The sequence below is a fragment of the Notolepis coatsorum genome (assembly GCF_963971535.1).
Source record: "Notolepis coatsorum genome assembly, chromosome: 7".
Lineage (NCBI taxonomy): Eukaryota > Metazoa > Chordata > Actinopteri > Aulopiformes > Paralepididae > Notolepis > Notolepis coatsorum.
Window position 1 is genome coordinate 81,821,028 of NC_140171.1, and position 20,603 is coordinate 81,841,630.

The window sequence follows — 20,603 nt, forward strand, 5'->3', positions numbered from 1 at the left end:
AATTTAAATTCAATTCAATTCAAATGGGCTTTATTGACATGGGAAACATACGTTTACATTGCCAAAGGCAAACAAAACAAAACAATCAAACAGATCAAACAAAAGAAATCAGTACATTACAGAAGGAATTTCTTGTACAGTCTTTAGGGTGGTTGTATTCCGTTGGATGTCCTTTTCTTGTCACAGCAGCTCACAAATCTGGCTGCTGTGTTTGCACATTCTTGTATTTCTCCCAGTAGGTATGGGAGTTTTGAGTTATTGTCCATGTTTTCAAAGTCTCTTTGGGTGTTTGCAATTTGTGGGAAGTATATGTCTCTGATGTCTTGGTATAGTGGGCAGGTTGTTAAGAAGTGGAGCTCGGTTTCCACCTCATCTTGTGTGCAGTGGGTGCATAGTCTGTCTTCGCTTGGGAGCCAGGTCTGCCTATGGCGGCCTTTCTCGATGGCTAGGCTGTGCTCGCTGAGTCTGTACCTAGTCAAGGATCTTCTTAGTATTGGGTCAGTCACAGTGTTCAGGTATTCTGCCACTGTGTACTCTCTGTTTAGGGCCAAATAGCATTTCAATTTGCTCTGGTTTTGGGTCGTTTCTTTCCAATGTGTCAGATAGTTTTCTTTTTGTTTTCTTATAATTTGATTTAGTCCAGTGTGGTTTCTGTCTGGTGGCTCTGCTTGTGTTTGTGAGCAGAGTCCCAGAACCATCTGGCTGAGTGGGCATCTATCGAGGGTCTCTCTGTGGGTGAGGGCTATGTTGTGGAGTGTGTCTGGATCGCTTTCTTTTAGGTGATTGTGAAATTTGAATGCTCTTTTTTGAATTTTGATGATTAGTGGGTATCTTCCTAGTTCTGCTCTGCATGCATTATTTGGTGTTTTCCGTTGGGTGCGGAGAATGGATTTGCAAAATTCTGCATGCAGAGTCTCAATTGGGTGTTTGTCCCATTTGGTGAAGTCTTTGCAAGTGGGCCCGAGACTTCACAACCATATAGGGAAATCGGTTCTATGACGGAGTCTAATATTTTGAGCCAGATTTTGATTGGAATGTCTAACTTGATGTTCCTTTTTATGGCATAAAAAGCCCTTCTTGCTTTGTCTCTCAGGTCGTTTACAGCTTGGTGGAAGTTCCCTGTAGCACTGATGTTTAGGCCGAGATAGGTGTAGTTTTTTGTGGTTTCTAGGGAAATTGTGTCTAGGAGGAATTTGTGTTTTTGTTGTTGTAGGCTGGGCCTTTTTTGGAATAACATAATTTAGTAGTCTCTTCAACATCCGCCGGCTCCAGGCACACACAAAGACAAAGTCCTGCCAAGTATGTGAGCTACAGTACGCTAATGACTGTGCCATTTTAGCTCACAGTCCAGAGTCTATGCAGCATGCTCTCGACACCATATCCAGTCTGTACCAATCCTTCAGTCTCCAGGTCAACATCCAAAAAACCAAGGTCACTTCCCGAAACTCTACACTTCCCAGTTTTCACATAAACGGTATTCCACTTAAAACAGTCGATTTCACCTACCTCGGCTCCACTCTGTCCTAATGCTGCTCCCTTGGCGCAGGAATACACAGTATCAATAAAGCGGCATCATCCTTTGGACGCCTACGCAGCAGGGTTTTTGAAAACCGAAACCTGAAGATCAGCACCAAGGTTGCTGTTTACAACGCAGTATGTCTCTCCACTCTGCTCTATGGAGCAGAATCCTGGACCCCATACCACCGGCACATCACCAACCTGGATGCCTTCCACATCCGTTGCCTACAAAGGATCCTCTGCCTGACCTGGGAAGATCGAGTCCCCCACACAGACATCCTCAACAACACCAACTCAATCTGTATGGCTGCAGCTGTGGCCTAAAAACATCTTCACTGGATAGGGCACACCATACGTATGCCTGACCACCGCCTGCCCCGCCAAGTCCTCTATGGCCAACTGAGAGGAGCAAAGTGGGCTGCTGGAGGCCAAAAGAGACGCTTTAAGGGGAGACCACCCACCTAAAATACAATTTTCCTGATTTTGGGGCAATTTTGAGATTTTTGTATAATGTTGTCCCTTTACATGTCTTCTTTCAAACTAGTGACAAGAAAACTAAAAAAAAACACATTTAGTTGCTTATTTTGCTTCATTTTGCATGATTGCATCAATAATGTGCGTATATCGAATGGGGAAGTGCCTCATTTGCATATATAAACATACAATTCATAAAACTTGCAATATATTTTTTCTTAGTTTATATAGATGTACATAAATAACTGGGAAAGTTTCATAGTGATATCTATTCAAGTATTTTTTTTGCCTATTAGGGGGTACAGTAATCGGTTGTGTTGTTTGTTACTAAACTGTTACTACTACATCATTATTATTATGGTATTATGTTATTCAGTTATCAGGCATGTGTTTAGGTAATTGTCTATTACTAATGGTTTGATTGGGTGTTGTGTTTGTAAAAAGCGGTTTAAAAAAAGATTATGGCATTTTACAATACAGAACTTTGAAGGCATTTTCCCAAAGGGTAGACATGTACCATTTCCCTAGCATCTACACACACCAAACTTTCGACCTTTATTCATATCTATATCCTGCTTCTTTGTGCCAAATGGTGTGTTGATATGTCATACATAGCCTGATTTACAGACAATACAAAACTTTAAAGGTGTTTTTCTCAAAACAAGATTTTATGAGTTTGTATTACACATAAAACAAAAAATCTCAATTTCTCTAGTACTTCCACACACCAAACTGGCCACGTTTCCTCCTATCCATATACCACAACTTTTTGCTAGAGGATTCTTTGATATATCACTCATCCAGATTTTTAGAACATTTTATACAAAAAATGTATGCAAAAAATAGATTATTTATGACTAGGGGGTCATAAAAGGTAATAAATTCCTGTTCGGGTGGCATATCAAAAAATCCTCTAGCAAAAAGTTCGGTATTTAATGACTGTGCCATGAGAAAATATCTATATATCATCCATTTTCTTCTAAATGTTGTTTGGGGTAACATGCAAAAAGGGGCAATTTTTTATATAAAATTATGCGACCAACATTTTTTTTATAAATCTTTTTTCTTTTTTTGACTATTCTAAACAATTAAGATGTTTGCAAATTATTTCATCGTTTATAATTTGTTTCCCTATCTAGGGGGGTGGTCTAGGGGGGGGGGTCTAGGGGGGTGGACTCTATACCAGGGATCTCCTAAAATGTGAGAACATCAACACCACGCAGCTTGAAACTCTGGCACTCAACAGATCAGCCTGGCAAGTCACTTGTGCAACTGTAGTTTCCCAAATACACCAAACGATCCAAGACCGAAGATCTGAGAGGCGCACACAACGACACCAGCGGGCGGCTTGCATCCCCCAGGTATCTGGCTTCCCTTGCGCCATCTGTGGACGGGTGTGCGGCTCAAGGATCGGACTCTACGCCCACGAGAAGTGGCACCAGCGGCAGCGGCGCTAACCCCCCCCCCCCCCCATCCCTGGAGCAAGCGTCATCATCGAACACGATGGACAGCTAAGAGAGTGTGTGTGTGTGTGTGTGTGTGTGTGTGTGTGTGTGTGTGTGTGTGTGTGTGTGTGTGTGTGTGTGTGTGTGTGTGTGTGTGTGTGTGTGTGTGTGTGTGTGTGTGTGTGTGTGTGTGTGTGTGAATTCTCCAGTGCTGACATGCGGTAGCTCTGTGCTTTAGCTCCTGCATCACGACCCCCATCAAGCCCCCAGATCTCTGCTCAGATCAGATCACTCACAGCATCGACAGGGCACCGGTTGAGAGAGTGAACAGTTTTAAGTACCTCGGAGCCCACATATCCGAGGACTTGACATGGACCACACACATTGACAGTGTTGTGAAGAAGGCACGACAACGCCTCTACTTCCTCAGGCGCCTAAGGAAGTTCCAAGTCAGTCAGAAGATCCTTAAGAACTTCTACTCATGTACAATAGAGAGCATCCTGACTGGCAACATCACCTCCTGGTTTGGGAATAGCACTGCACAAGACCGAAGCAGACTACAAAGAGTGACACGTTCAGCCGAACGCACAATTGGAGGGGGGCTCCCCACCCTCCAGAACATTTACAACTAGCGGTGCAGGGGTAAGGCTAAGAGAATCATCAAGGACTCCAGCCACCCGAACAACTGCCTCTTTGAACTGCTGCGGTCAGGCAAGCGATACCGGAGTCTCAAGGCGAGCACATAAAGACTCAGAAGAAGCTTCTATCCCCAGGCCATCAGGCTGCTCAACGAACAATAAACACTATACAACAACCATCAAATGCACACAGCACACACATCCACACGCACACACTCACTTTAAACAAACAACACACTGCAGCACCCACTCTCCACACTTTAGATCACCTAAACACACTTTATATTTATTGATAAAGGATTTGCACTACAACTCGTACACCTTACTGTAAATTGTACTTAAATTGTACCTCATCCCATTTCTGCTTTGCACTATAAAGTATTGTATATTAGTACACTGCATAGTATATTGTATATTATATGGTAACTCAGTTACTTCTATTCTGCATCGAACATTGTACATATGTCTATACTGAACACTGTGACCTCTTTTTTACTTCTAATTTACATGCTATACTATTTTACATCATACTTATCTTTATAGCACAGTCTCTGGAGCGTAACAGTAAGAAGCATTTTGTATAAAAGTATTCTGTACTTCTGTATAACAACTATTAAAGAAACTTGAAACTTGAAACTTGCTCAGCTTTCTCTAAGAGTAGCTGGGTCCCTTTTCAGGCTCCAACATCTTGCTTTTCAGACTATATGACTGTGGGGAAAATTGATGGAAAGGAGAGACAAAAATCGTTTTCATGTTTTGATGGTTGGCCGTTATGGTATCTGTGGGGTGTGATGCAGTAGGGCCGTGTGTGTGTATTATGTATGTACAACATGTCTGAATGCATGTGTATGTGTTTTTGCTGTTTATGTATGTACATGCTTTTGTGCGTGTGTGTGTGTGTCTCATTACCACCCCTCACCCTGTACCCATATACAGTCCCAGAGGGCTGCGTTCCAGAGACACCCATCAGAGTCGTGAACAGGAAGAGGAAACCTCCCGTGTAAACATGCAGAGAGCTTTGAAGCAGCTGATCTAGACTTTAGTGTAAACATTAGGGGTGTAACGGTACACAGAAGCCACGGTTCGGCACGTACCTCGGTTTTGGCGTCACGTTTCGGTACGAGTTCGGTACAACAGGAAAACAATATTTATTATTAATATATTTATAGTAATTGTTGTAATAATTATTGTTAAATATAATAATTTTTTATTAAGTTATACTTAGTTCAGGCTTGCTGCGGTAGTCAGTCAGTGATAACGGTGTCATTCTGTGTTCAGGAATCCACTTGAGTAAATTAATTGCCTAATGCTCCCAGCCCCCACCGGTGTATAGTTTCACTTTCACTTCTAGAGTAGCAGAGGATTTATCAATATTTGGGATTTAAACACTGCAGCAGCTCGACTGGAGAGGAGCTCAGGGGACCAGTCCAGATCAGTAAAAGTATTCATAATTCTCGGATCAGCTGGAAAGTAGAGCGGAAGAAAGTTGGTGTGTGTGTGTGTGTGTGTGTGTGTGTGTGTGTGTGTGTGTGTGTGTGTGTGTGTGTGTGTGTGTGTGTGTGTGTGTGTGTGTGTGTGTGTGTGTGTGTGTGTGTGTGTGTGTGTCAGTGTGTGTGTGTGTGTGTGTGTGTGTGTGTGTGTGTGTGTGTGTGTGTGTGTGTGTGTGTGTGTGTGTGTGTGTGTGTGTGTGTGTGTGTGTGTGTGTGTGTGTGTGTGTCTTTCCATTGGTTAACATTATTAGGCGAACAAGAAAACAATGAACATTTTCAGCCAATTGTATATGCTGTGTTACAAACATAATATCATTCATGGTTGGTTTTGTTTCAGTGACACCTGTAGTAAAGGGGAGGGGAGAAACAGCCCAGTGCAGAGTGCATGTTCATTTGTTCTGTCGGCTTGTCATCATGCCTTTACAAGCTTCAATGTTTTATTCATCATCTAAATGTGGCAATACAAGCTTGATGGAGAATTATCCTACGTCATTCCTACAGAGTAATTATTATTATTGTTATTATTATAGAGACATTTATTATACAAGTATTATTTATCATCTGGTGCCACCAAGTGGGCGTTTACTGGAATGTGCGCCTGAGACTGTGGACAGGTGAGCTAATCCAGCGTCGGCGTGACGCACTATTAGCGACACTCATAGCCATAGGCCTGTAAGGTGAAAAGCCCCGTGGGCGATTTAACTGGCTAACGGTACGTTGCATTGTTATCCCTGATTATGCACTGATTATGTTCATAATTATCTTTTGTGTATGCGTAGCACATGAACGTTTTATTTCCCATTTTGTATAGGTAAATAATCTACTACTGACTGTTAAACTAATACTGGCTATTGCTACTGGCTATTGCTACTAACTACCACGGGCTAATGCTACTGATACTGACTAAAGCTACTAGCTACCTGCTGGCTAATTGACCACCTGGTGGCTGTTTGCCAATGAAGCTGTTTAGTGCTTGAGTGTTTGGACATGACGTCCGAATAAATATCATCCAAGCAAAGTCGGAATTGTTTCCTTTGGTCCGAATTTAAAACAGTTGATCGCCTGCACCCTTCCGAAGGGGAGGTCTAGTTGACACATTGAAGGTGACTTCTAGATATTTGGACACTTGATATTCAACGTTAAATTAATGACCTTCTGTGTTAAGACTGTTAGTAAGCCAGTGTAAAGTAAAGTAAAGATATTGAGCATACATTTATAAAATGTGCAGTGCAACCCTAGTTTCACCTAGTGTTGTATGAGACGTATTCGTCGTATGGCTGAATTAGGGAGTAGGGTGTATCTGCTGTGCCGGAGTACCCCACCCACCGAAGGTTCCAACCACCCACGGAAGGTTTTGGGTTGCCAGATATCCAGATGGACCGCATTTGCGGCGTACAGCTACAGATTGCAGAATGGGTACAATACAGTATGGCTCAATACAAGCAGTTGTTAAGAGGATGCAGACCAGAAAATTAGTTTCGTCTTGTTTACATCAGGGTCCCCCGTTTTCAATTAATCAAGAATTTTTTTTTAATCTACTTTTTCTCCTACTTTTTCTGTGATTTTTCTCCCCATCACAATTTACCTCTCCTGCCAATTCTCCCTCCCATGTCCTGATCGTTGCTCGCATATGCCCCCCACTGGCCGGTTGTAGGGAGGATAGAAGCCTTGATCACATGTCCCCTCCGATACATGTGGAGGCAGCCTGTCACATCTTTTCACCTGCCAGCGCGGACTCTCATTTTGGCGAGGAGTAACGTGTAGGAGGCTCACACTGCCCCCGCCATTTTCCTGACTTTGCTGTGCAGGCGCCCCAACCGACCTGTAGGAGTCGCTGTTCACAATGACCAGACTACCACCCTTCGACTTCCCACCCGCTAACTCTGCCAATTGAGTTAGTATGACGGCCGGTCCAAGCCTGAGGCAACGCCGACAGCCGGATTCGCACCCGGTGTCTCTTGCGTTGGTGACGAGCGCAATGTCCGCTGCACCACCCAGCCGCTAATCAAGACATTTATGACATACAGATATACAGTACTGTTTCATCAAGACATGTATGACATACAAGACATTAGGGGTGTAGCGGTACGTGTATTCGTCCCGCGAATTTACGGTACGGCCATCACGGTGCGGTACACGCGCCATATGGCGAATACGCCTCAGCGCAAACACACCAGTCGCACAGGCGAGAACAGCGCGCGGCACACCGTCACAGTCGGGATACAAACTGTGACGAGCGAGCGAGAGAGAGGGTGAGAGAGAGACAGAGAGGGAGAGAGAAAGAGAGAGAGAGAGAGAGAGAGAGAGGGAGAGAGGGACACGGAGCACCCCACACACACGGCGCGCGTGGGGAAACACACACACGCAGTCGGGAGCGCACGCAAAACGCTCCGCATCCCTCCCTCTCCGACTTCAGTTCAGAGCGGCGAAAGTGCACGAGAAAGGCACATTTTTGGTACAGCTGCAGGGTAGTTTTCTCGTTTGCTTAATAAGGTTAACCAAATGAAACCAATGGAAAGAAACACACACGTGTCGCCAACACGCGTGTAGCTTATTGCCAGCGGAAGAGTGCAAGAATGCTTCCGCATTCGTCACCGCACGCCAGTACGGTAATGCGCCTTTCCTTTCGCCCCGCTCAGACAAATGCATGTAGTACATTGCAACACAACGCAGCATTTCCGCATACATTGCAACGAATCACTTGGAGTTTGAAAGTGATATCAGAAGAAACTACTCAACCTCGACTGTCTTTAACTAGCAGGACGCTAGTGGGCTAGTCGCTAAAATATATATCGTTTTATACAGTGGTGCAGTCGTGGTCACACGCGGTTACACGCCGTGTTACTAGATGATCACTGAGGCAGAAGTACGCGCGCACAAAGATGCGCTCTATCCATTCGTTGTGCGCGTGCGTGGCGTGTTACCAGTTCCCATATTACGACTGCACCACTGGTTTTATATATAATTGTACCAACACAGATATTAGGCAGTACACACATTGTCCTGCAATACATGTACAGTGAATGCACAGCTACATTCGCCATATATTTCTATCGCTGCTGCGGTCTACAGTGAAATGCAATATTATTATTATTATTGTAAAGATTATCATTACAATCGCAGCCTGGAGAGGCAATGTTACAAGTGTACGAGGGTTGTGTGCAAAGAGCACAGCCTCTCAATTTGCACAACGTGCACAAAATAATAATTGTAATGATCTTTACAATAATAATAATATTGCATTTCACTGTAGACCGCAGCAGCGATAGAAATATATGGCGAATGTAGCTGTGCATTCACTGTACATGTATTGCAGGACAATGTGTGTACTGCCTAATATCTGTGTTGGTACAATTATATATAAAACGATATATATTTGAGCGACTAGCCCACTAGCGTGAAGGGGCTCCTTTCCTCAGAGCAGCCCGCTTGTATCACCACGCTCGGCGCTGCTGTGATGGTGCAGGAGGTTGCCTCGCTAGTGGGCTAGGCGCTCAAATATATATATCGTTTTATATATAATTGTACCAACACAGATATTAGGCAGTACACACATTGTCCTGCAATACATGTACAGTGAATGCACAGCTACATTCGCCATATATTTCTATCGCTGCTGCGGTCTACAGTGAAATGCAATATTATTATTATTGTAAAGATCATTACAATTATTATTTTGTGCACGTTGTGCAAATTGAGAGGCTGTGCTCTTTGCACACAACCCTCGTACACTTGTAACATTGCCTCTCCAGGCTGCGATTGTAATGATAATCTTTACAATAATAATAATAATATTGCATTTCACTGCCCAGGTGGCCAGCATACTCGGCCCAATTCCGGCTACCGGTCGGCACACTCTGCATATGTCCGGCACGGCACTGCCGTGCCAGAGCCGACTCGGGCTCGCCAAAGATAAACCGGCTCTGGCACGGCAATGGTTGCCGGGGCAGAGCCGACTCGGGCTCGCCAAAGATAAACCGGCTCTGGCCCGGCTCGGCTTGCCGTGCCAGAGCCGACTCGGGCTCGCCAAAGATAAACCGGCTCTGGCACGGCAATGGTTGCCGGGGCAGAGCCGACTCGGGCTCGCCAAAGATAAACCGGCTCTGGCTCGGCAATGGTTGCCGGGGCAGAGCCGAAGTTTCAGTCAAGCGACGCCGCCCCCACACACAACAGCGGTGTGATTGGCAGAATCGACTGTCAATCAAAATTGTTCCGTTGAGACCACCGCAACAAGTGAATACAGCTGTACTGTACCCACTCTGCAGTCTGTAAATAAAGCTTTCAATCAATCAATCAATCAGACAAATGCATAGAAAAGACCTTATTATAACCAAATAACAAAAAATTATATTATTGTTTATGAAAATGTTTTAGCCCTATGCTTGCCTATTATTTTAATGGCAACAAATAAAATAATAATAATAAAATTTATAAATAAAATGTTAGAGGAGTGGAGGGGGGGGGGGGGCAGAGCGAGGTGGGTGTTAGAGGAGTGGAGGGGGGGCATAGCCTCATAAAGCTAACATTAGCTGCACTCATAGGAGCCTGCATGTTGATGTAGCCTCATAAAGCTAACATTATAGCTGCACTCATAGGATGTTGATGTAGCCTCATAAAGCTAACATGCTGCACTCATAGGAGCGTGTTGATGTAGCCTCATAAAGCTAACAAGAGTATATGTAATACTGTGGTTATGGCCTCTATAGTTAGCAGCTCCCCAAGCTAACACAACATGGACCGCAGCTCCCCAAGCTAACACAACACAGACTGCAGCTCCCCAAGCTAACACAACACGGACCGCAGCTCCCCAAGCTAACACAAGCTAACACAACACAGACTGCAGCTCCCCAATCTAACACAACACAGACCGCAGCTCCCCAAGCTAACACAACACGGACTGCAGCTCCCCAAGCTAACACAACACGGACCGTAGCTCCCCAAGCTAACACAACACAGACTGCAGCTCCCCAAGCTAACACAACACAGACCGCAGCTCCCCAAGCTAACACAACACAGACCGCAGCTCCCCAAGCTAACACAACATGGACCACAGCTCCCCAAGCTAACACAACACAGACTGCAGCTCCCCAAGCTAACACAACACAGACCGCAGCTCCCCAAGCTAACACAACACAGACCGCAGCTCCCCAAGCTAACACAAGCTAACACAACACAGACTGCAGCTCCCCAAGCTAACACAAGCTAATACAACACGGAACACAGCTCCCCAAGCTAACACAACACAGACCGCAGCTCCCCAAGCTAACACAACACAGACCGCAGCTCCCCAAGCTAACACAACACAGACCGCAGCTCCCCAAGCTAACACAAGCTAACACAACACAGACTGCAGCTCCCCAAGCTAACACAACACATACCGCAGCTCCCCAAGCTAACACAACATGGACCGCAGCTCCCCAAGCTAACACAAGCTAACACAACACAGACTGCAGCTCCCCAAGCTAACACAAGCTAATACAACACGGACCACAGCTCCCCAAGCTAACACAACACAGACCGCAGCTCCCCAAGCTAACACAAGCTAACACAACACAGACCGCAGCTCCCCAAGCTAACACAACACAGACTGCAGCTCCCCAAGCTAACACAACACGGACCGCAGCTCCCCAAGCTAACACAAGCTAACACAACACAGACTGCAGCTCCCCAATCTAACACAACACAGACCGCAGCTCCCCAAGCTAACACAACACGGACTGCAGCTCCCCAAGCTAACACAACACGGACTGCAGCTCCCCAAGCTAACACAACACGGACCGTAGCTCCCCAAGCTAACACAACACAGACTGCAGCTCCCCAAGCTAACACAACACAGACCGCAGCTCCCCAAGCTAACACAACACAGACCGCAGCTCCCCAAGCTAACACAACATGGACCACAGCTCCCCAAGCTAACACAACACAGACCGCAGCTCCCCAAGCTAACACAAGCTAACACAACACAGACTGCAGCTCCCCAAGCTAACACAACACATACCGCAGCTCCCCAAGCTAACACAACATGGACCGCAGCTCCCCAAGCTAACACAAGCTAACACAACACAGACTGCAGCTCCCCAAGCTAACACAAGCTAATACAACACGGACCACAGCTCCCCAAGCTAACACAACACAGACCGCAGCTCCCCAAGCTAACACAAGCTAACACAACACAGACCGCAGCTCCCCAAGCTAACACAACACAGACCGCAGCTCCCCAAGCTAACACAACATGGACCGCAGCTCCCCAAGTTAACACAAGCTAACACAACACAGACTGCAGCTCCCCAAGCTAACACAAGCTAATACAACACGGACCACAGCTCCCCAAGCTAACACAACACAGACCGCAGCTCCCCAAGCTAACACAAGCTAACACAACACAGACCGCAGCTCCCCAAGCTAACACAACACAGACCGCAGCTCCCCAAGCTAACACAACACAGACCGCAGCTCCCCAAGCTAACACAACACAGACCGCAGCTCCCCAAGCTAACACAAGCTAACACAACACGGACCGCAGCTCCCCAAGCTAACACAACACGGACCGCAGCTCCCCAAGCTAACACAAGCTAATACAACACGGACCGCAGCTCCCCAAGCTAACACAAGCTAACACAACACGGACCGCAGCTCCCCAAGCTAACACAATATGGACCGCAGCTCCCCAAGCTAACACAAGCTAACACAACACAGACTGCAGCTCCCCAAGCTAACACAACACAGACCGCAGCTCCCCAAGCTAACACAACATGGACCGCAGCTCCCCAAGCTAACACAAGCTAACACAACACAGACTGCAGCTCCCCAAGCTAACACAAGCTAATACAACACGGACCACAGCTCCCCAAGCTAACACAACACAGACCGCAGCTCCCCAAGCTAACACAAGCTAACACAACACAGACCGCAGCTTCCCAAGCTAACACAACACAGACCGCAGCTCCCCAAGCTAACACAACACAGACCGCAGCTCCCCAAGCTAACACAACACAGACCGCAGCTCCCCAAGCTAACACAAGCTAACACAACACGGACCGCAGCTCCCCAAGCTAACACAACACGGACCGCAGCTCCCCAAGCTAACACAAGCTAACACAACACAGACCGCAGCTTCCAAAGCTAACACAACACAGACCGCAGCTCCCCAAGCTAACACAACACAGACCGCAGCTCCCCAAGCTAACACAACACAGACCGCAGCTCCCCAAGCTAACACAAGCTAAGACAACACGGACCGCAGCTCCCCAAGCTAACACAACACGGACCGCAGCTCCCCAAGCTAACACAACACAGACTGCAGCTCCCCAAGCTAACACAACACAGACCGCCGCTCCCCAAGCTAACACAACATGGACCGCAGCTCCCCAAGCTAACACAACACAGACTGCAGCTCCCCAAGCTAACACAACACAGACCGCAGCTCCCCAAGCTAACACAACACGGACTGCAGCTCCCCAAGCTAACACAACACGGACCGTAGCTCCCCAAGCTAACACAACACAGACTGCAGCTCCCCAAGCTAACACAACACAGACCGCAGCTCCCCAAGCTAACACAAGCTAACACAACACAGACTGCAGCTCCCCAAGCTAACACAAGCTAATACAACACGGACCACAGCTCCCCAAGCTAACACAACACAGACCGCAGCTCCCCAAGCTAACACAACACAGACCGCAGCTCCCCAAGCTAACACAACACAGACCGCAGCTCCCCAAGCTAACACAAGCTAACACAACACAGACTGCAGCTCCCCAAGCTAACACAACACAGACCGCAGCTCCCCAAGCTAACACAACATGGACCGCAGCTCCCCAAGCTAACACAAGCTAACACAACACAGACTGCAGCTCCCCAAGCTAACACAAGCTAATACAACACGGACCACAGCTCCCCAAGCTAACACAATATGGACCGCAGCTCCCCAAGCTAACACAAGCTAACACAACACAGACTGCAGCTCCCCAAGCTAACACAAGCTAATACAACATGGACCACAGCTCCCCAAGCTAACACAACACAGACCGCAGCTCCCCAAGCTAACACAAGCTAACACAACACAGACCGCAGCTCCCCAAGCTAACACAACACAGACCGCAGCTCCCCAAGCTAACACAACATGGACCGCAGCTCCCCAAGCTAACACAAGCTAACACAACACAGACTGCAGCTCCCCAAGCTAACACAAGCTAATACAACAAGGACCACAGCTCCCCAAGCTAACACAACACGGACCGCAGCTCCCCAAGCTAACACAACATGGACCGCAGCTCCCCAAGCTAACACAACATGGACTGCAGCTCCCCAAGCTAACACAACATGGACCGCAGCTCCCCAAGCTAACACAACATGGACCGCAGCTCCCCAAGCTAACACAACACAGACTGCAGCTCCCCAAGCTAACACAACACGGACCGCAGCTCCCCAAGCTAACACAAGCTAACACAACACAGACTGCAGCTCCCCAAGCTAACACAACACAGACTGCAGCTCCCCAAGCTAACACAACACAGACCGCAGCTCCCCAAGCTAACACAACACAGACCGCAGCTCCCCAAGCTAACACAACATGGACCGCAGCTCCCCAAGCTAACACAACACGGACCGCAGCTCCCCAAGCTAACACAACATGGACCGCAGCTCCCCAAGCTAACACAACACGGACTGCAGCTCCCCAAGCTAACACAACATGGACCGCAGCTCCCCAAGCTAACACAACATGGACCGCAGCTCCCCAAGCTAACACAACACAGACTGCAGCTCCCCAAGCTAACACAACACAGACCGCAGCTCCCCAAGCTAACACAACACGGACTGCAGCTCCCCAAGCTAACACAACACGGACCGCAGCTCCCCAAGCTAACACAACACAGACTGCAGCTCCCCAAGCTAACACAACACAGACCGCAGCTCCCCAAGCTAACACAACACAGACCGCAGCTCCCCAAGCTAACACAACATGGACCGCAGCTCCCCAAGCTAACACAACACGGACCGCAGCTCCCCAAGCTAACACAACATGGACCGCAGCTCCCCAAGCTAACACAACATGGACTGCAGCTCCCCAAGCTAACACAACATGGACCGCAGCTCCCCAAGCTAACACAAGCTAACACAACACAGACCGCAGCTCCCCAAGCTAACACAACACAGACCGCAGCTCCCCAAGCTAACACAACGTGGACCGCAGCTCCCCAAGCTAACACAAGCTAACACAACACAGACTGCAGCTCCCCAAGCTAACACAAGCTAATACAACACGGACCACAGCTCCCCAAGATAACACAACACGGACCGCAGCTCCCCAAGCTAACACAACATGGACCGCAGCTCCCCACGCTAACACAACATGGACTGCAGCTCCCCAAGCTAACACAACATGGACCGCAGCTCCCCAAGCTAACACAACATGGACCGCAGCTCCCCAAGCTAACACAACACAGACTGCAGCTCCCCAAGCTAACACAACACGGACCGCAGCTCCCCAAGCTAACACAAGCTAACACAACACAGACTGCAGCTCCCCAAGCTAACACAACACAGACCGCAGCTCCCCAAGCTAACACAACATGGACTGCAGCTCCCCAAGCTAACACAACACGGACCGCAGCTCCCCAAGCTAACACAAGCTAACACAACACAGACTGCAGGGGAGCTAACAGGGGAGCTAAAGAGCCTAACAGGAGAGCTAACAGGGGAGCTAAATAGGCTAACAGGGGAGCTAAAGAGGCTAACAGGGGAGCTAACAGGGGAGCTAACAGGGGAGCTAACAGGGGAGCTAAAGAGGCTAAAAGGGGAGCTAACAGGGGAGCTAACAGGAGAGCTAACAGGGCAGCTAAAGAGGCTAACAGGGGAGCTAACAGGGGAGCTAACAGCCGCAGCTAAATCATAGGCCCCATCCACTCCCTCTGCTATAGCTCCACTCTAATACTCCTGCACTAAAGTCGGGGATTCAGTTGGACTCAGATCTGCTGCTGTGTTCCCCCCTACCGCTGGTGACAGTGTACATCTCATAAAGTAGGGATAATCCACCCTGGTACTGCACAGCACCCTCTCCCACCTTGACCGTCAGAAGGGGGGCTATGTGAGACTGTTGTTCATTGCCTACAGCTCAGCGTTCAACACCATAGTCCCCACCAGACTGGTGGACAAGCTGATCGAGTTGGGTCTGAGCTCCGCCCTGAGCGCCTGGGTACTGGACTTTCTGAGTGAAAGACCCCAGGCGGTCAGGGTGGGGGGTCAGACCTCCAACACCATCACCCTGAGCATCGGGTCCCCCCAGGGCTGTGTTCTAAGCCCCCTGCTGTACTCACTCTACACACACGACTGTGTGGCCAAGTTCAGCTCCAACTCCATAGTGAAGTTCGCAGACGACACAGTGGTGGTGGGGCTGATCTCGGACAACGACGAGAAGGCCTACCGGGAGGAGGTTGAGGTACTGGAACGCTGGTGCCAGGACAACAGCCTGCTCCTGAACATTGGTAAAACCAAGGAGCTGATCGTGGATTATAGGAGAGGACAGCAGGAGACACACACACCACTGATGATTAACGGGGCTACCGTGGACAGGGTGAGCAGCTTTAAGTACCTGGAGGTCCACATCTCAGAGGATCTGACATGGTCAACACACATAGACACAGTAGTAAAGAAGGCGAAACAGCGCCTCTACCACCTGAGACAGTTAAGGAAGTTCAGAGTATCGGGGAAGATACTCCAGTCCTTCTACTCAGGAGCTGTAGAGAGCATCTTGACCAGAAACATCACTGCCTGGTATGGAAACAGCACGGCACAAGACAAGAAGGCCCTACAGAGAGTGGTGCGCTCAGCCGAGCGTACCACGGGTATTGCACTACCTCCCCTGCAGATTCTATACAACAAGAGGTGCAAATCCAGAGCCTGCAGGATAATGAAAGACCCTCACCACCCCAATAACAGCCTGTTCCAGTTGCTGAGGTCAGGCAGACGCCTGCGAACCCCAGATCCTAGGACAGAGCGGCTTAGGCTCAGCTTCTTCCCCCAGGCCATCAGAGCCCTGAACAATGAACATTGAGTGCCACAGAACACTGAACTATCCACACACAAGCACACATGAACACACACACAACACGCACGCTGTGCACGCTCACACACTAGCAGCCACTTAACACTTTAACATGAGCGGGCACACACTCATGCCGCACACTTATGGCCAAAAGGAAAGGCCACTTTAAATTAGAATAACAGGAACAGTGTATTGCACTACCAAAGCTACCTAGCATGTCCTATATGCCCTGTAAATAACTATGTACAAATACCGAGATGTCACACCATGTTACCTGTTACCTGTTTATTGCACAATGTTGTTTTTTTATTGGATTCTATTATATGTTGTACCACTGTATTGCACATCGTTGCGGGCAAGACCACCCGCATTTCATTGTATACTTGTATGCCGTGACAATTAAAACTCTTGACTTGACTTGACTTGACCCTGCTACACAATTCATCTCAAAACAAACTGGTCAGACTACTGCTTGACCTTACTCCTAGAACCCACCTCGCCCCTGCCCACGTGACAACGGCTTAGAGTAGATGACAGAGTACAGCAACTTGCAATGGGCCTGTCTACAAGATACACTATACACGATCAAGGTACCCATATGTGTACATGTCAAAATACTTCCCAAAGGTCAGTGAATACCACGACCACAACACCATAGAGGGAGCTCCACAAATCATGTTAAACCCAGATTCGGCTCAAACAGGAACACGTTTCGCAATTATGCCACATCAATGTGGAACACCCTACCCAAAGCTGTGCAGGAATGTGAATCACTACCCACTTTCAAAACCACTCTCAAAGAACACCTACGGGAGACTGCAATTCGAAACTGGCCCCTGTAAATGTCCTAACCCAACCCAATGTACAGTCAATTACCAAACATGGTTTTGTCAATATTCCAATGTACAGTTGCTTGTGCAGTTGTACAGTGTCCAGTGTCCACCCGTACCCAACCCCCCCACCCCACCCACCCCCCCACCTATAATGTACGTTTTCATAAATGTATTGCCGTATATCCTGATGAATTGAAAATGGGGGACCCTAATGCAAGACGAAAGTCTTTCTCTGGTCTGCATCACCTTAACAATTGTGTGTATTGAGCTGTACTGTATTGTACCCATTCTGCAATCTGTTAATAAAGTTTTCAATCAATCAATCAAAACCGTGGTCAGTCTGTGCGGAGAAACAAGGATCCGAGCATGGTTGCCAGATCGGATTAACAATATCCGAACCGCCCATTATTATCAAAGGTCTGTCAGATGAAGGCGGACTCTCAAATCTGGCAACACTGATGCGTTGCATTGTGGGGGATCCCGGTTTGAAATTTGAATTGAAGCGCGTTACAGAAGAGTCTGCACCACGTCGTGAGCATTGCAACTGTTGCATCTTCTCCTCAGGTAATTGTGTGCAACACATATATTTTATTATTTATAAGTAATGCGTGCCGCTGATATAAATGAGTGCTGTTTAGTCTGTGTTTTCAGTGACTACTGTAACGTTATTAGCTCGATATTATGAAACTGGCGGGATCTGTAAACTACCGGAGCTGCTAACTGGCTAACGGTATGACTAGCTAACGTTGGTACCTATACTGTACCCGGAGCTGATAGCGCTGATAACTTTTGTTAGCTTGGGGAGCTGTGGTCCGTGTTGTATTAGCTTGTGTTAGCTTGGGGAGCTGCGGTCTGTGTTGTGTTAGCTTGTGTTAGCTTGGGGAGCTGCGGTCTGTGTTGTGTTAGCTTGGGGAGCTGCGGTCTGTGTTGTGTTAGCTTGTGTTAGCTTGGGGAGCTGCGGTCTGTGTTGTGTTAGCTTGTGTTAGCTTGGGGAGCTGCGGTCTGTGTTGTGTTAGCTTGGGGAGCTGTGGTCCGTGTTGTATTAGCTTGTGTTAGCTTGGGGAGCTTACTAACCCTACTGTCATGCACTAATAAACTAACCTACGCTGTAACACGCAACACTTTGATGAATATTGTTACTCAGCTGATAGAGTTGTAATAAAATATATAATTTCATTGTTGCAAATACTGTTACAGTGCTGGATCTCATCAATGAGATGAACGCAGAAGACGGCTCAAGAACAACTACTTCAAGTGGTCGTAAGTGATGTATACATTTTTTTTATTGTGTGTGTGACTGTGTATGTATATATAATATATACTTTTTAATCTGGGACATCATTTCAAAGAGTCATCCTGTAATGCCCTCTCTCCCTCTCTTTCTCTCTCTCTCTCTCTCTCTCTCTCTCTCTCTCTCTCTCTCTCTCTCTCTCTCTCTCTCTCTCTCTCCTCTATATGGGTAACGCATGTATTCCTGGTAACCTGCCCCATTTCTAAGCCATATAACCCAGGACGTTATACGAACAACATTAAACTCTTTTCTCATGTCAAGAATGATTGTTATAGATGCCAAATAATTCACCTTTAAAAAAAAAAAACATCATGTAATGAGGGATGGCGGACCTCTAAAGTTGACCTAAGTTACCGGGAATACCAATTCACTATCTCCTCCAATTTAAGAGAGAATTAAAATGTTTTGGTTGTTTTGTAGGGATATCATCATCATGTAACATAATACCATAGTTCTCCCCGAGTTATCTCAAGAGAATTCAAATTTAGCTGAATCTGAAGGAAAAATCCGGGTATGGGATATGAGTCAACATAGTTCATGACCTTCAATTGATAACAAACATAAAAGGCTTAATTTTCATGGCAGATGCATGATATGTTTTGGGCATGATCTTGGCACCCCAATGAACAACCAAAATGAGTTTCGTCTTTTGTGGCCAATTATTTGAGGAGATAATTACGTTTCACATATTGATCCCAGGTTACCGCGAATACCTATCCTCACAATTCCAGATAAACACTTAAATCTCCTATTTTACTAAAGATTGGTGAGATTTTATTTTTGGAAATCATAACAGCAATAATAAGGGTTAGGTGTAAACCAGAATTACTAGAATGTGTTGTGTTTTGTCTGTTAAAATGAGCAAAAACAAGGAAAGGGTATTACCAGTAACTTAAAAACAAGAGTGCAAAAAATACAGTTCTAGAACAAGTATTTAAATTTTTTCTATATTCAAGAAAGTGGAAAGGAACCCAACATTTTCAATTGTCTGCACACAATCGTTGTTTTGTTATTCACCACCATGCCCCTAGTCAGTCTACACCACCATGCCCCTAGTCAGTCTACACCACCACCATGCCCCTAGTCAGTCTACACCACCACCATGCCCCTAGTCAGTCTACATCACCATGCCCCTAGTCAGTCTACACCACCACCATGCCCCTAGTCAGTCTACACCACCATACCCCTAGTCTGTCTACACCACCACCATGCCCCTAGTCAGTCTACACCAACCTGCGCCTAGTCAGTCTACACCACCACCATGCGCCTAGTCAGTCTACACCACCATGCCCCTAGTCAGTATAGACCACCATGCCCCTAGTCAGTCTACACCACCATGCCCCTAGTCAGTCTACACCAACCTGCCCCTAGTCAGTCTACACCACCACCATGCCCCTAGTCAGTCTACACCAATCTGCCCCTAGTCAGTCTACACCACCACCATGCCCCTAGTCAGTCTACACCACCATGCCCCTAGTCAGTCTACACCACCACCATGCCCCTAGTCAGTCTACACCACCACCATGCCCCTAGTCAGTCTACACCACCATGCCCCTAGTCAGTCTACACCACCACCATGCCCCTAGTCAGTCTACACCACCACCATGCCCCTAGTCAGTCTACACCAGCAACCTGCGCCTAGTCAGTCTACACCACCATGCCCCTAGTCAGTCTACACCACCATGCCCCTAGTCAGTCTACACCACCACCATGCCCCTAGTCAGTCTACACCACCACCATGCCCCTAGTCAGTCTACACCACCACCACCATGCCCCTAGTCAGTCTACACCACCACCATGCCCCTAGTCAGTCTACACCACCATGCCCCTAGTCAGTCTACACCACCATGCCCCTAGTCGGTCTACACCA

General features: G+C 47.4%; 1 protein-coding gene across 1 annotated transcript in view; it reads left to right on the forward strand.

Moving 5' to 3' along the window:
* The window catches only part of inpp4b (inositol polyphosphate-4-phosphatase type II B), a gene marked incomplete at its 5' end in the record, with an annotated part of 822,779 nt that overhangs the window by 38,375 nt on the left and 763,801 nt on the right, over positions 1–20,603 (forward strand). The window lies entirely within an intron of this gene.